Here is a 15,560-nt window from a genome sequence, read left to right on the forward strand (position 1 = left end):
AAAGGACGTCTGAAATACATGGATGACTGACTGTGCTGTGCCTTTGGTTTCCTCTTGTTTTCACTTTTGTTTTTGTTTTTTACTGCTCTGTTTTCCCGTTTAAAGAGCTTTTTTTTTCTTTTCAGCATATAGCTCCTTTTCATTTATCTTGAATTGGCGTTAAGCCTGTCAAAACGTTGCTGGCCCGGGCTCCCTCTCTCATTCTTTTATGTTGTTTTTTATATTTTCTGGGAGGACCAGTAAAAGGGTAAAAAGGGGTTTCATGTACACCCGCTGCAGGTCTTGAACTGCAGCAGGTGTCCCCGTCATGCCTTGGGGCTGAAGTCTTCGAGCGTACATCTTCCAGAGGCCTCAAATGAAAATGCAAACAGAAACCTCTGCCGTTTTCTCCTTTCAGCGGTGTACTCTCGAAAAGACGTGCTTTATTTCTATGTGCACGTGATGCGCACAAATTTAAAGGACATGTTTCGCTTTCGATGGCTGAGCCACTCTTATGCAGCCGATGTTTCTGTCGGATACATCTTTATGAACGACCCGGAAGTCTCCAGAATTTATCGCGCGAAACAAAGAAATTAAAAAAAAAACGAAGATCGGGAAGCCGTTAAGAATGAAAAAGAACGCACACAGAATGCGGAGAAGGGTGGCTGTGACATTACGGTGGTTTCTTGCCAGGAAACGGGCATGCCGTCTATAGTTCAGGAACGTGCACTCGGGCGAGATGAGACGACCATCGAGATCGTTCTTCCCTGACGCCGGAAATGTTTTTCAGGAGTTGGAATGCACCGTACCTGCAGTGACCATTCCGAAGCTCGCCGTGCGCGGAGAGAGAAATTCTTCGACTGGCGCACTACCACAAGCACGAGGAAACACATTCGGCTCAGCGTCCTTAGTTTTCGTATCCTAAAGTCAGTCTTTTTGTAATTTTTTTGAAAGCTTCAAACTGATGACGTTGCACACTTCTGGCAATGTTTAATAGACCCGAGTTTATTGCGATGCCGGCCGGATGACGGTTCCTTTTTTCTTCCTTGCTTTGTTGCATGCATCAGGCTATGTGTATTTATTTTTCATCGGAGTTATATACTCGTGTATTTCTCTCGTACCTCTCGTATTCTGCACAAGGCAGCCAAGTTCTAGAGCCTTTCCGAAACGTTTCTGTTTTGCTTAACGAGTTCAGTGACGGGTAAAGCGAACAAAATAAAGAACTATAAAGGTCACAGCAGTGGCACAGAAACAACCAAGAAAAACAATTTTTGCTTGGCGTGAGAAAGTATAAGCTGTCTGGTGTGAAACGAAGGCGGCCTCTAATTCCGAGCGGCCTCGCAACTGACTTGTTTTTCTTTCACTCAGTTTTCCATTGTTGCAACACCCCAGACGCTTTCGCCGGGTATATACGTTTGCGTGACGTCCGATACTGCGTGACACCTCCGCCGGTGTCCCCTAAGAAAGAACCAGTGGCGTTTCTATTCTTGCCGGATTTCGTAGGGAAGTTTGCTTCGGGCCGAATCGGGGTTATCAGGACGGGGGGTGAGCGAAACCGCCACCCACAGAGGCCCACACGAACACGGCCCCCTACTCACACGCACACGTGCAGATGCCGTCGCCTCTGCAGCGTACAGTGAGGAACACGGGGCTGATGGAACGTCTTTCTTGGGAGCAGCGGGAGGAGAGGGCGGATGGCGGATGGCCGGGGGCTTCAATTACGACGTCTGGGGCTGTCGCCAGTGACGTTTATTAAAAGCGCGGCGCGGCCGTCGCGGGGCCTCTCGGCTCGAGGCGAGGTTTAGCTCGAGACTGATTAAATTGACTCTGCAACTCGACCGAGTCTGGAGGCAACCCGCCGTCCCTTGCATCCGCGCCGTCGCAAGCCCGGGGCGCGCGGAGGGCCGACGACCGCCGCCAGCTCTAGGACTGGCAACCCACTACCTCCTCTCCCCGCGGCCTGTTGGGCGTCCGACCGGCAATGCCCGCTTCTTTGGGCGCTCGTCGGCGGACCAACCGGGCTGTGCTAATTTAATGCGACGTCCTGACGTTGGCGGCAGCGTCGGCCACGACGTTCAACCGTATAGTACGCCAGCGGCCGGCCGAACGGTTCCCTTCTGCTGTGCTCCCCTATCTACCCCCGTGATCGTTATACGTATATTACTGCAGCCGCGGAAGCCCGTCTTCCTCCCTTCACGATGGCGTCTTTAGGCCGCGAAACCGGTGCCGGTTGGAAGCTGGTTGGCATTACCTGCCTATCTCTTCTTGCGGTTTCCCCGCCGAGCTTCTTGACATGTAGGCGCAGCCATTGCGCAGCGGTGCACGAAGTTACCGCGCTGTGGTATAAAGTTAATGCTTCCTGAGGCGCACTTTGGTTGCATGCTTGAAGGACCCCGTTTACATGGTCAAGTGTTGGCAGCGGCGCATACCCCGGTTGCTTCAGACTGCTGTGTTGTGACGTCAGAAAGCCGTGCGGAAAAGGAAGCGTAACTTAAGTGATTGACAGACATCTCGTTAACAGAACGTTCGCTTTCAGCGTATACCCACGGACGTTTTCTCTTGCTAGCGACCCGCTGTGTTCACCGGCACTCGTTAGGCAGTTGCGCAACGTGTTTGCTTTGTCTGCTACGATGATATGCGTAATTAAGCTGGTCGTAGTTATGCTTGCGAGGTGCGTAATGCCGTTTCGTTATACAGCTGAAACATGCTAGGAGAACACCGCCGCGTGTTTGGACGGGCAGGAAAGAAGCGTGGCGCTGTGCATGCCGCTATGCATGCATAATTGTTCTCGTTAGCTGTTATTTGGGCCGTCAACACCTCAGTGCTGTTTCCTGCTCTTGAGCAGCAGCAACAGCAGCACAAACAAAACAGAAAAGATCGAAAAGTTAAGTAGAAGCACGCCTACGCGGCCTTTGCCTTGCATTTGCATTTCTGCGAGTTTCTAACGGTGGGTCGATTCTCTAAGCGCCTGAGAATAGGGCCGCGGTGTGATTAGAAAAAAAAAGAAAGCAAAGGCAAGCAGCAGCTGCTTGTCCTCGATGTTACTGTTATTAACGCGCCCGCTAATCGTGGGGTGAGTGTCCCTTTGCCCCTTCGTACAAAACGCAAAGTGAACGAGGAGAGAGTAGAAGCGAAGGAAAGCGGCACAGCGCTGCAGATACACCAGCAGCGTTGCAAGGAGAGGCGGGCCAGCAGCCACGGCTCCAAGTGCAACCAATCAGCTATCGACAAGCGGCGTTGCCCGGGCGCACGCACCCGCGTCGCGGGAACAAATTTTCGTGCAGCCAAGCTGGGCGAACTTCGATCGCACGCTGCTGCCACGAGGCGTCTGGCAGCTGCGGGATCAGTTAAAACGGCATTAAAGCCTCGTTTTCACCGAACACACGCAGCGCAAGCTGCGAGGGGAAAGCGGGTGCCAGCGCTTTTGGAGGAAAGAAAGAAGGAAAAAAAATGGAAAAGTTTTGCGCCTCAGTTGTCGGGTGCGCCCAAAGCTCTGCGGTATAAGGTTGCCCTGTGGTGCGGACGCGTTTACTGTGCGATGTTGTTTGGAATGCGCGCTGCTGTTAACTGGCTGCTGGTTGACTGGCGGTTCGCTCAGCGATCTCAGCCAGAACTTCGCGTGTCGTGCCGGGAGACGGAACCGTTGTATGCTTTATTGTATGCTTATGGTTGTGTGCTTATTGCTGCTGCCATACTTCACTAATATTGCGCACGCCGCGCATTCGGGACACCTGGCTGTTGGGCAGTCAAATGCAAGTAGTGACAGTTAAGCACGAACGCAGATATTAGGTTGGTTTTCACCGCGAAAGTTTATAGAGTGATCTCCCGTTTAAAGAACAATTGCATCCATTTATTGTTCTGAGCAAAAAGAAAAGGGATTCTCCGGCTATTTCTGGCTACGCTGACGTTTGCCTGGCTGCAGAGTACCCATTTATCGCCGAGAAAATTGGATTTAAATATGTTCCCGTGAACTGATTCACAACTGGGGCTGCCTCCGTTGAAAAGGGAATGGCGTTGTAGCGTGGCCTGTGGGATCCGCGACGCAAGAACATTGTCGACGCAAGCGTGACGCAAGCATTTTACTTGCGAAATCGACCGTTGGTGGCGCCACCTGTATTTTGTTTTTTGGCCTCTTCTAGCTTACAAAACCCTGTTTTCGTTGAGATTGCGTGGTATCTTCGTGATTAGAACGCGATACGCATTCGATAGACGAACCTTAATTCTATTTCTCCTCAGTGTCGTTGTAACGTAAACCGTGATTCTTTTAGAAAAAAGCTTGCGTATAGTGGAGACATGTTTGCACCGTGCCTTTCCCAATATTAGAAGTGGCCCTTCCTTTTGGTTTCAGTGACGGAATTATCAGTTAATTTTTTGAGGCAGGTTTTGTCCCAGGACCACGCCTATTCAAGTTATTCGTATACAGGCGTATTTGTGTGCATCTTTATTTACTTTCTTTAATTTTTATAAAAGCGTCCAACTACTCGAGGCCATCACAGGCATGCAATGGGGCTGTATTTTGTCCCCCCTATTCCCACACGTGGCTGCGTGTCGTGAACTGTCCCGGTTCGACCCAACGATCGCAGGAGGGGAACTTGGTTGCGCTATTAAAGGCATTGGCCTAAGCAGCTTCTGACACGCGAACTGCGACCTTGCGCCATAATCTAGCCAGAGGCACAGCCGCACTAGCGGATTGGCTAAGGCTTGGGCCCATGCGTGTGGAATAGCAGAGCATACGTCCCTACGTCATCTAGCCACCCTTCCTTACCCACTAAACCTTCTCTCGTCCGCTCTGTGGCAGGCCTCGAAAACCCCGAGTCCTATTTCGATCGCAGCCGCGCTAGATCCAGGTTAAGCCGAACTTAGTGCGACTAGTCGATTGGAAATAATAGTTGTGATGGTGGGAACGCAAGTTAGGCGGGTCGTGATTTCGTAATGAACTCTGCATTCAGCTTTCTTTGTGGCTTGCGTTCGTTATTGACATCCACACGTGCGGTTTTCCTACATGGAGAAGGGGTGACGCGTTTCGTGTCTTCAGATTTTTTTTTTTTTACTTGCGCTTCTGTGTAGCTCATGAGAGGGGCAGTCCGAGAGTTTGTCTGCATGTCTTACTGTGCGAATGTGAACCCGAAACAATATGAATAAGTGTAGAAATGGAGCCTCAGTCCTCGACTAGCGGACTGCGGCTCGCCTCCTGGACTATTGTTCGTTTTGTTTTGTTTTATGATGATAAGAATGTGGTCTTCGTGCCTTATCGCTCTACCGTATCTATGCTAAGTGCCCCGTCAAAGCTTTTTGACTATTGCCTATGTTATACATCAGGCTACAATCGCCTGCATCTTATCATAGACGCCAATATCAGCAGCAGACTGGGCTTGCCGTAGCGATATGGTGGACGCCAGTAGTGTAAGGACACGAACGCAAAGAAAATGCCAAGTTCAGTGAGAGAACAAAAAGGAAAAAAAAATATTTCTTGCCAAACAGTCGTCCGTATGTGTGGTGGAGGCCCGGCTCAGTGAAACTGTTGAATGAGTTCAGGTCTGTAAGCTTAATATAGGCGTACAGTTTTTATTGCCTCCGTTATTCAGAGCTTCGGAGTACCTCGTTTTGAAAATTTCACGCTGCTAACGCATGTGATGCGCCTGTGAGTTTCGGTTTTTCTTGCGTGGTAACGACGCGAAATCCACTCGTGCTTTTCGTGAAAACAAAAAAAAATTCAAAACAGATTATCCGGACCGCAACAGGTTTCATTTGGCCAGTGCAAATGGCCGTACGCCCGGCCCGCTAGGAGCCACCGCCGCACAACCGGAGCGTGTTCGCGGTTAGCGACTTAGCGTCGAGCAGCGGCGCTGCGCGCGCGAGCTCTCGTTTTGATGGCGCCACTTCAGCGCCCCGCTGGACGGCGTCGGCGGCCGCGTTAATGGCGGCCGTGATTAGGAGCGAGGCTGTCGGGACTCGCCTGGCTTCTGTCCGCCAGCCAGGCGCGAAGGAGCGCGTGGCGGGTCCGTCGGCAGCTCGCGTCGTGACGCGCGCGAACGTCGGACTTGTGCACCGCGCGAGGGAGCTGCCGGAGGCGTAGGGATACACACTCTTGAGCCGGGATTTGCCACTTTGCTGCAGTCCATCTCATTCCTGGCTTGCAGTGCTGCCGAAGTTTGTGCGCCTTATCGCACTGACAGCTTTCGCGCAAGTAAATAGTTCGTCATCCACGCAAAAGTTGGCAGATCAAAGCTCTCTTCATTCAAACCAAACTGTGTGATAAATTCGGATACAGCTCAAGTACAAAACGGCTTTTCCCCATCAAGGACCCCCTTCCAGCCAAAGGCGTCGGCCGATTCTCATGAGCCTGCTAGCGTGACAATGCAAGGAGGAAACTATCCGCGAGCATGGAGGGAGGGAATTATCACCTTTCATATATATACCACTCCGTGCATTGTCACGCTAGCAGGTTCATGAGAATTGGCCGACGCCTTTGGCTCGAAGGGGATACTTTGACGGAGAAAAGTCGCGTTGTTCTTGAGTTGTATTCGACTATAGAAAGCTCTTCTTTAAAGGAAGAGCGTAAAAGGACGTCACATAAATGACAGAGGCGCAGGACGAGTGCCCTTCCTCTTGGACTGAAGCAGGAGCAACTCCCTTAGCTCTCCATCTTGCTACAGCAGGTGACTGAAAGCGTTCACAAACCACTTGCGATGTCGACAAACTGAAGCGCCGCGTATTGGAATATTTTATTTTATATCCTATCGCATTTTTATCCCATTTTTCTTCGAGGCCCGATAAGCGGGTGCTCTGTGGCAGAATAATACTTCTCTTTCGATTGGGCTACTTGTTCAGCTACTGCGATATCTTTTATAGTATATGGTATACGCAGTGCTCCTCAGCGCACTACTCTTGTTTTTAGTGGCATTTTTTATATGCTTTGCTGTACTGCATATGCAATATACATTGCTACTACACCGTGACTGAATAAACTATGGTGAATTAGTACTGCTAGCAAGGGCTACGATTCATTGCTTCGATGCATTGCATTATTCACCTGTCACGCCGGCAATTTATCTTTCGCGACAGCGTCATTTAATAGAGACATTTGTTTGGAACTGCAACACAATTTGCTAGGAGAGGTATAGAGCCGATGAGAAAATCACCGATGCGTTTTAACGCAACCGCCGAGTAAGTTTTACCAAAAACCGATCCTCCTGTGTATAGTCAAATGACGTATAGTCGTGCGTGCATGGACCCGCTGATGTCCTGGACAGTGTGATTTTTCTTACGCTAATACTGCTTTGGGGCGAAGTTCAAAAACAAAGATTGGGTCAACTTCCATCATGGACGGTCTAAGAGCGCCATTATTCGCTTAAGTTTCCTGGTGTCAGACATTCCTGTCTTGAGGCAAGAATCCTTTCATGTCTGGGCGCTGCAGCGAAACGCAGTCTTCGTCGAAGAGATGCGCTTTTCTTGAGTCAGTCGGTCTAAGCTGCGACAGTGGCGACCACTGTCGCTTGTATTTGTTTCCTAGCAGCATTCCTAGCAGCAGAAATGTACCGAGATTCTGTCAAAACCCGTCGCCGTGCTGAAAACTGCCTTTGTAGTTGTGGTAGAACATAAAAAGGGTACATAAATAAGAAAAGTAAGGCGGTGCAGTCGCCTTCTAACAAGTGAATTTATCAAACGTTCAGTGAGACGACAAAGCTGCATAAACCATTAAATACATGAGTCAAAAAGGTCGAGAATCTAGTCTACAACAACAAGTTTTGTACACGCACGGAACTTATTGGTGAATAATCATGTGATTTTGCTTTTACAGTCTTCCTTGCACACGACGCTCACTCTGTGCACGGCATGCATACAGTGGGGTGGCTGGTGCAAGGGGGTCGTGAAAAATGAACTACTCTGAGACACTACGCAGAAAGTAATGTTGCGTAACACTCACATGGGGCGACAAACCCGCGTGTCAGATTGATTAATACTTACTCAGTTTCGCGACTTCATGAAGTGTCGCATTTGGTTTCTGAACCATGCAATGCTCTTGTTCTGCTTCTTGTTCCTTTTTTTCCTCTCGTTTCTTTCACGTCCTCTGGGCCACCACATTGTGTACACACTAAAGCGGACGTTTTTTTTTTTTTTTCAAACACGTGGTTTTAAAAACATCCGTGTTCCCTCTCTGTTTATGCTTCGGGCCGTTCCAACCCTGGCTGCTGTTAAGTCACCCTCCATTAGCGTCGACACACTTGCAGGAAACACTGCTGTTTGCTATTTACAGGTAATTGCGCTCCGTAAACTCGAGTCTGCCCCTAAAAAACGACACGGAGGAGGCGTTAACGGGTTGCTCTCAGACAAAAGAGTTTCAACATGGTTGGGAATAAAATAAAACGGGAATAGCTTCGCCTCGTCGACACTGTAACCTCCAAGCAGTCGCTACATATATACGCCACGTAATCTCGGCTTTGTAGTTGGGCGCGCGCGTTTCTTTGCCGTCGTTTCCGCGTGCTTAAGCGCTTCGCCGCGTCACGGTGGTCCAAAGTCTGCGCACCCCGATAGCCGCCGCTCGCTTGAATGAGCTCTCGGCCTCGTCGCTGCGGCTGCCGCGACCGGCGGCGGGCCGCGAAGTGTGGGGCGCAGAGCGCGACCATTAAAAATGCAGCTCTCGGCTTGGCCGCGCGCTATTAGAGCCGAGCAGGAAGCGATGCGGTCGCGTGGCGAAGTGTCCTCGCGCCGTGACGGGGCCGTATTCCCCGCGCCTTAAATGAGACCGGGGATGACCGGGCCAGCAGCCGCGAGACTTCCACCTCCTCCTCCTCCTCATTCCCCCGCCGCCTACAAAGTGGGGCGAAGAAGCCACGGCCCTCCGCGGAGCTGCGCGGGCAAACACAAGAGTTCGTGGCGGATTTAATGGTGGCTGCTTTGTGAGAAAAGCGCCGGAACTGTGCGAGCCATTTCCGCAGTGGAGTGAGGGGACGACGAAGCGAGGTCAGAAAAACTGCTGGGCTGACCAAAACAACGGGAGGCCGGAAAACTGTTTCGTGTGAGATGAAAGTTTTCGTTAGATGTGTGTTCGCCAACGATTCAGTTAAACGCTTTATTGTTGCATTAGCCTCGCCTTGTTTTAAGCGCGCAGAGTAGCGAAAGCTAAGGATTCCAGCAGTCAATACGGTGCTCAGCGCACAAAGTCAGACGTGTTAATGCTACGTGATAGGCTAGAGCACTTGCGGTTGACAGTGCATGGTGTCACCCGGCCAGCGAGAAGATGCAGCTATTAAAAAATAACGTAACGTGCGACTGCCTTCGCGTTTCTAGATGTTTACTGGCTGGCGGCATCCATCTTCTGCAGGGAATTCTCCATGGTCTATAATTATAACGCTCTGACAAGTCGCGACGGTGATTAAATTACCGCCGAGGTGAACGCCAGGCACGAATCGGTCTTACATACAGAATTTTAGCACTTGCTGTTGGTGTAGTTAATTTGGCATACTTTCCAGAGCCAGCGCACAAGCGCGTTTCTGTATACCTTGTATCTCTCTTGTTCCTGTCTCGGGTGCTTCGCTGCATGTAGAAACAGCTTTGTAAATTTGGACCCTAAGCACTAATCCTGTATTGAAACGCAAACGGTGCACTCTTGTATTCATTCAAGTAGGAAACTTCTACTTCATATTTGTGTTTTAACGTTTTAACTTAGTTATCCGGTTAAACGGCTCGCATTCATAGTTGTTCTTAGAGCGAAATTAATGATCAAAATGAAGAAGCTGGTTTAGCTGTCGAGTGAACTCCTCTTTTATCAGGGATGTGGTTCCATGTTTCTATGGCATTTATGTCCACACTCAGTACTGCAGTATTACACGCGGAGCATTTACTTATTCGAACACAGCAGTGGAAGGCCACCGTTAATCTCCGCTTTGTGTACTGAAAAGACTGTTGGCCTGTACTGCTTCTCGAGAACACTTCACATTTACAGTCGAGGACAAAATTGTCCGGACCGCGTGCTCCGTAAACGAAATCGACAGTTGCATTACTACCCGCCGACTGGAGACCACACTTGTGGTGGTGAAAGTCAAAACCTCCTTCTTTCACCTCCGCAATTGTGGTTTTCAGCCGATGGCTGACAATAGAACTATCAGCTTTTTTTATTGAGCACACTGTCAAGAGACTGCGGTCCTCGAATGTAGTACCTCACCAAAACAATGAACACAATTAGGAAAACTGCTAACCGCAGCTCCGTTCTTGGGAAACAGCTCCGAGGAAGTTCCCAAACCTCTCGACCTGTTCTTTGTTTTGGTTCATTCTTCACACTCACAGCCGTACTATCATATCAACCCATTGGTTCCATGTTGGACGCACATTGCTTGACTGACCAACCGTATCCGTCGTCACCCCCTTCACTTTCGTGGGATTCCAAAAGGCGCGCGAGTCCGAAGATGGCGTTCTTAACGTGGCGGATATCTCAACCGGGCATCCGCTCCCAGGCGACCCAAAGGCGGCAGCGAAGAACATTCCAAAGGTCAGAAACTGCCCGGGCCTCCTTCACCGCAACCCGAACGTTCGCGTTACTGAGACACAAAGCAGAGGCGCAAACAACTTCCACAAAGGATGGAGGAGGAGGAAGGACGAAAGACAAACACAGCCAGCATCCGGGCGGCCCGGCCGGCTGGCTTCCGGTTCGGGCGAGCTCCTTCTTTGGCGTGCAGCGGCGGACCTTGACTGCTGCTAGCTGCGCGCTCGAGCGCGTCGAAAGGGGGAGCCGCCTGTTGGCGTTTCCCAGGGACACGGTCCACTGACCTTTGACCGGCGGCTGCCGACAGGCAAGGCGCAACACACACATCGCCACCGCCGCAGCAGCAAGCAGCATTCCCAATCGCACTGCAGCGACCGACCGGGCTCTCTCTCTACGGACCCATTCGCCGGGACCCGACCGCCCACCACCGCTCTCCCTTTCCGCTCCCCTGCGCGCACGCGAGCTTGTGCGTGTGTGCTCCGCGATCAGCCCTCATGCGTACACGCCAGTGTTTTCTCCTTGGCGTTTCTTTCCACCCGAATTGGGAGCCGTGCGCGCCCAAGTCGCCGTGCATACAAAGCGAGCGCTGCCGCCGGCCGCGTGGCTTCCAGCGGGGGCGACGCCAAGAAGTTCATTTTGGAAGGATGTTCAGACTTGCTCCCTGACTTGTTAAGGAGTCGTGCGCGCTTTTCTTGCCTTTCATTACACCCGCGAGGCTCGCACGATCGCGTTCAGGTGCATTGCTCATCAAACCGGGTCTCTCGGAGGCACATTCCCATTGTTTTTACTTTTGCCTTTTATGCCTTTCTTGTGAGGACGCCTCGCGCATGTACCCTGATGAAAAAGGACATCTTTTGATGCTCACTGCGGTGGTTAAGTGGCCTTACTTTTGATGCTATAACGCAGCGGCTGGATCAGAAAATGCGAGGGAACTGCGAGGGATAAAATCGTCGCTGTGGTTAGCCGTTACCTGACTAACGGAAAACAGAAGGTCGCATATCCGGTATTGAGGAACCAGATCCTTCGCGTCCTCGGTAATGCTGAAGTTCTTTTTTTCCTTTCTTTTATTCTATTCTACGCTCTCTGGTTTTCTCTTCTCGATGCCGAGTTATTCCGTAACGGAAGTAGGGAATTGGCTCCTTGATACACACCGGTAAGGAAGAGCACAAAATGTGCAGACCCCGACCTCAGATGTCCCGAGATTGTGTGCGCAGCAAGTACGTGGCTGCTGCCTGTCTGCGAGAGATAGATTGTCTCCGGGCGTAAAGATCGATCAATGCGTCCATGAAAGGAAGTAATTAGTGATCAAGAGCTGAGGGCACTTCACTCTGACGCCAGGCATTGCTAACGTTCATACGCTTGATTAAAGGGAGAAAGCAATGTCTGCCTTGGCGTGTGTAGATCCCGGCGCAGTGAGAGAAGTTGAGAATTGGGCTGCATAGGAAGGAAGAACCTTATGTTTCAGATGAGGTTTTGCAATATAAGGCCGACACCAACTTTTTTAACATCGGCTATAAACGCGATAATGTTACTTTGCTCATTTTTGTTTTAGCGTAATACATATGCGGTCACCTCTGGGATAATACAGAAACCGTCTACAAGGAAAAATCAAATAAGAAGGAGTATTCGACGTTGGCAGCGCAATTTTTTTTTCGCGCTCTATTGAACAGTCTCATTAACAGCGATATTAAGAAAATAAGCAAACCTAAAACATAATAAACTTTGGACAGTCTTGTAGTGTATTATAATGCTCTAGAAGATTATGGCAGGTTTGTTCGAGAAGATTATGTGCAGACTGCCGAAGTCGCTTGAGTGTAACATCGGCACATGGCAGTAGTAATCAGTGATATATGGTACTAATAAAGGAAAATGGATATCCTTCAACTGTACAAAAATTCTTTGGAGGAACTTAGATACCTCTTAACTGCGCGAAGGCGAACGACGTTTGCGACTCATTGCACTGATTTGAATTTGAGCGGTGACGTCACGCTGCGCATACGCAGTTGTTGCTTGGCGGCGGATCACACCACCCGCCACAGTGGGCAGTTTGCTCACAGTCCAGTTGGCAGGTTGTGATCACGCGGCAAGGTCACGTCACCTAGGATGTAACGGACGGACAAGGTCACGTGACCTAAAATATAACGGATGGACAAGGTCGCGTGACCTAAAATGTAACGGACGGACGCGAGTATGAGCCATTAAAGGCTATCGCCTTAAAAAAGAAAACGTTCGCAGAAGTTAAATTTCTCTGTGAATAAATATGCAGAACATCTGCTCGCGGAACGGATGCATTTGAGTTTGTCTGCAGGATATTTGCGTCCTTTTTGGGGCGATTTTCGGTGGCTGCACAGGCGCAGGCGCACATTAGAAGAGATGGGCTTGGGAAAAAGGCACAACCAGTAGAGTAGAGAATTTCTAGAGAACAAGAGATGGGAAGTGTAGCCGGCGGTGTCAAACAATCACGTGGAGCAATGTGGTTACAATTTTAGCCAAGGCAGGCAGGATGGTTGCGGTCGCACAGGACATAGGCATTGGAGCCCGCAGCGCGACAACGCCTCTTCTCCCACTTGTCCTCAAACTTCTTAATGAGGGTACCGATCACTCGACTGTGGAAATATAGCTTAGTATTTGCTTAACTTTTAATCATTATATGGTGCGCCTACAACATCTCTTCACTGCACTACATGCGTGTTCCAGAGCCCATGCTGAAGGAGGTTAAATGTTTGGCTTCCTTTAGCGCAGAAAAATTCTCCCCTGGCAATCGCCTTGGTTGTCAGCTCTAGAGGGAGAGTTGGCGTCGAATTGCGTAAAACGTTAACTGTAAGCTGACTGCAGTCGAATTTTTCTTTATTGCTGGCAAAGTTGCTGTCACCTTTTGGCTTCGTGTCAAGGCTAAGAACGGCAGACACGAAAGCGGGAAGCCTAGTTGCAAAATGATTTCTTACTCGATGTAATTTTATCGCTTGATCGTAGCACTCGTCTCATTTTACGTCGACAGACGCTGGAGAGAAGCCACACCTCGGCGGTGGTGCTACATCGCGGCTTGTCGAACAACGTTCCGAGCTTTGTACTGCACGGCACGATGACCGGAACAGCGGCACGCGTGCTCGGAAACCGCGAAACAAAAATAGCAGAAAAAAAGAACACTTCGCCGGAGGGGCCGCTTGTACCGCGCTAAAGCCGAGCTCTGCTGGGATCGGGCACTCGGGCGAAGCCGTATAGTTAAGCCGTCCGAACAAGACTAGAATCGGCTGCGCTCGGCAGCTTGTTCGTGGAACGCCATCGACACGTTGACGAAGGCTCGGGTCTGCGGCGCCGTTGGCAGCAGGCGCTCGAACAACCGCGGCACTCTAGCCCGCAGGCACGCTGCTGAGAGTTTCGAGCTACGGGGTTCGGCGTTCTCGGCGGCAGCGGGGGCGAGATTGCTGAAGCGCTTCTTCGAGATGCGGCTGCATCTTGGAAAACCAAACTCGAAAGAAAACGGAACGAGGCCACCGAGGCAAGAACGCCTACGCTAGTAAAGAGAGAGAGAGAGAGAGAAGTAAAAATAAAAAGAACGCGTTGGAGGGAAAGGGTAGAGGCCTGCTGTGCGTGTGGGCGCGAGGGGTTGCCTGTTTTCCGGGTGTGGGAACGCGACGTTCATTGTCGAAGCAGCAGGTGCGCTTGATGCCTCCGGGCCCGTCCTCCAGATGTCGCCCGAGTTATGGAACCGAATTAGGCCTGTTCTGCGGCTTCGTGTACGCTGCTTCCACGAAACAAAACGAGGGAAGCAGAAGGAGGAACGCGAGAGCGGAGAACGTTTACGTCCCGGGTCGAGTCAAAACTTGCACGCCGTGTTCCTTTACTTCCGCGCTGTTATTCTCAGTTTTACTTTTTCCCTCGAGGAATCGGGGTGTCTGGAGAGTCGCGACGAAAGGTTCCAGTCGCGGCTTCTTCTGATTCTTGTTGAGACTTTCACAGCGCCTGGAACTCACATGTGAACGCTGCGCGCGTGGCGAACGCATCACAACGAAGCAGCAAAATGTTGAAAAAAAAAAAGAGCAGTTTTGCTGAGGTATAAGGGCGCCGAACATTGGTCGAACTAAAAACCGGGCAACGTTTACAAGTCAAGAGCTAGCGCCTGCTAACCGAGGGGAGCCATATTCAGACAACACTCAGCAGGCAAGCAGACTCGGTGATTAATTTGCCATTTATCCAATCCCTACGCCAGTGTTTCGATAGGCAAAGTTTCGCCACATCGGTTACTGTCCCAGTATGCGGAAAGCTCAGTATAGGCACAGGCACGGTTTTGCGAATGCTGCACAGTTTTATACATACTATATACAGCTGGTGTTGAGCCCCCCCCCCCCCCCCCCCCCCTTTTCCAAAACACCTTTTACTCCACAAGCCTCGCTGCTCGCCTCGACTGTTTGTGTATGCATTTCTTGTTCAACTCTTTCCGCGTGCGCGACGATGATGCGTTTCCGGCCGCATCGGCGATCGTTTCGAAACGCAACTGATCTTTCACCGCGGCGACGGAACGCAGAGCCGCGTTTTGAGGGTGCGTTTGTTATTCTTGGGAGAAGTGGCGGCGAACGCGGGTGCTTCCAAGCTCGAGGGCCTTTTTGCATGCAAAACCACGCCAACGGCTCGCTGCTGTTCGAACAACAGATGGCGCGGGGTTAAGGCCTTCCTTATTACATTTTTCCGGTCGGAAGGGCGATCGGGAGAAGCGCGGGCCCGGTAAACATGCTCGGGATGCAAATTGAGACAGAGATGCCTTCCACGCCCCTTTCGCGCCAGGCGGGCATGAATTCGCGTTCGCTGGGCGCAGTCTCGAAGCGAACAGAAACACCCGCTGTCGCCCCTCTTCACTGTACACGTGCGAGAAATTCTCTTTTATGCCCATTTTGTCCCGAAAGAGACGAGGCAGAGAGGAAAAGCGGAAGCAGCGGTCTTGTTTATTCTTGCGAGAGAGGAAGCGATGTGCAAAATTACATCTTGATTCGTACTGAGCGTCTCATGCCGTGGTTCGAATACGGAACACGGAGAGAAGGAGGAGGCTCGCATATACGCCAGTGTGGAAGAAGGAAATGGGCTCGGAAGAGCGTTCTTGCTC

The 15,560-nt window shown here is 50.8% G+C and overlaps 1 protein-coding gene across 2 annotated transcripts in view; it reads left to right on the plus strand.

The window, feature by feature from the left end:
* The window catches only part of LOC144128780 (uncharacterized), a 184,413-nt gene that overhangs the window by 80,852 nt on the left and 88,001 nt on the right, over window positions 1-15,560 (plus strand). The window lies entirely within an intron of this gene.

Source organism: Amblyomma americanum, chromosome 4, assembly GCF_052857255.1.
Source record: "Amblyomma americanum isolate KBUSLIRL-KWMA chromosome 4, ASM5285725v1, whole genome shotgun sequence".
In the NCBI taxonomy this organism is placed as follows: domain Eukaryota; kingdom Metazoa; phylum Arthropoda; class Arachnida; order Ixodida; family Ixodidae; genus Amblyomma; species Amblyomma americanum.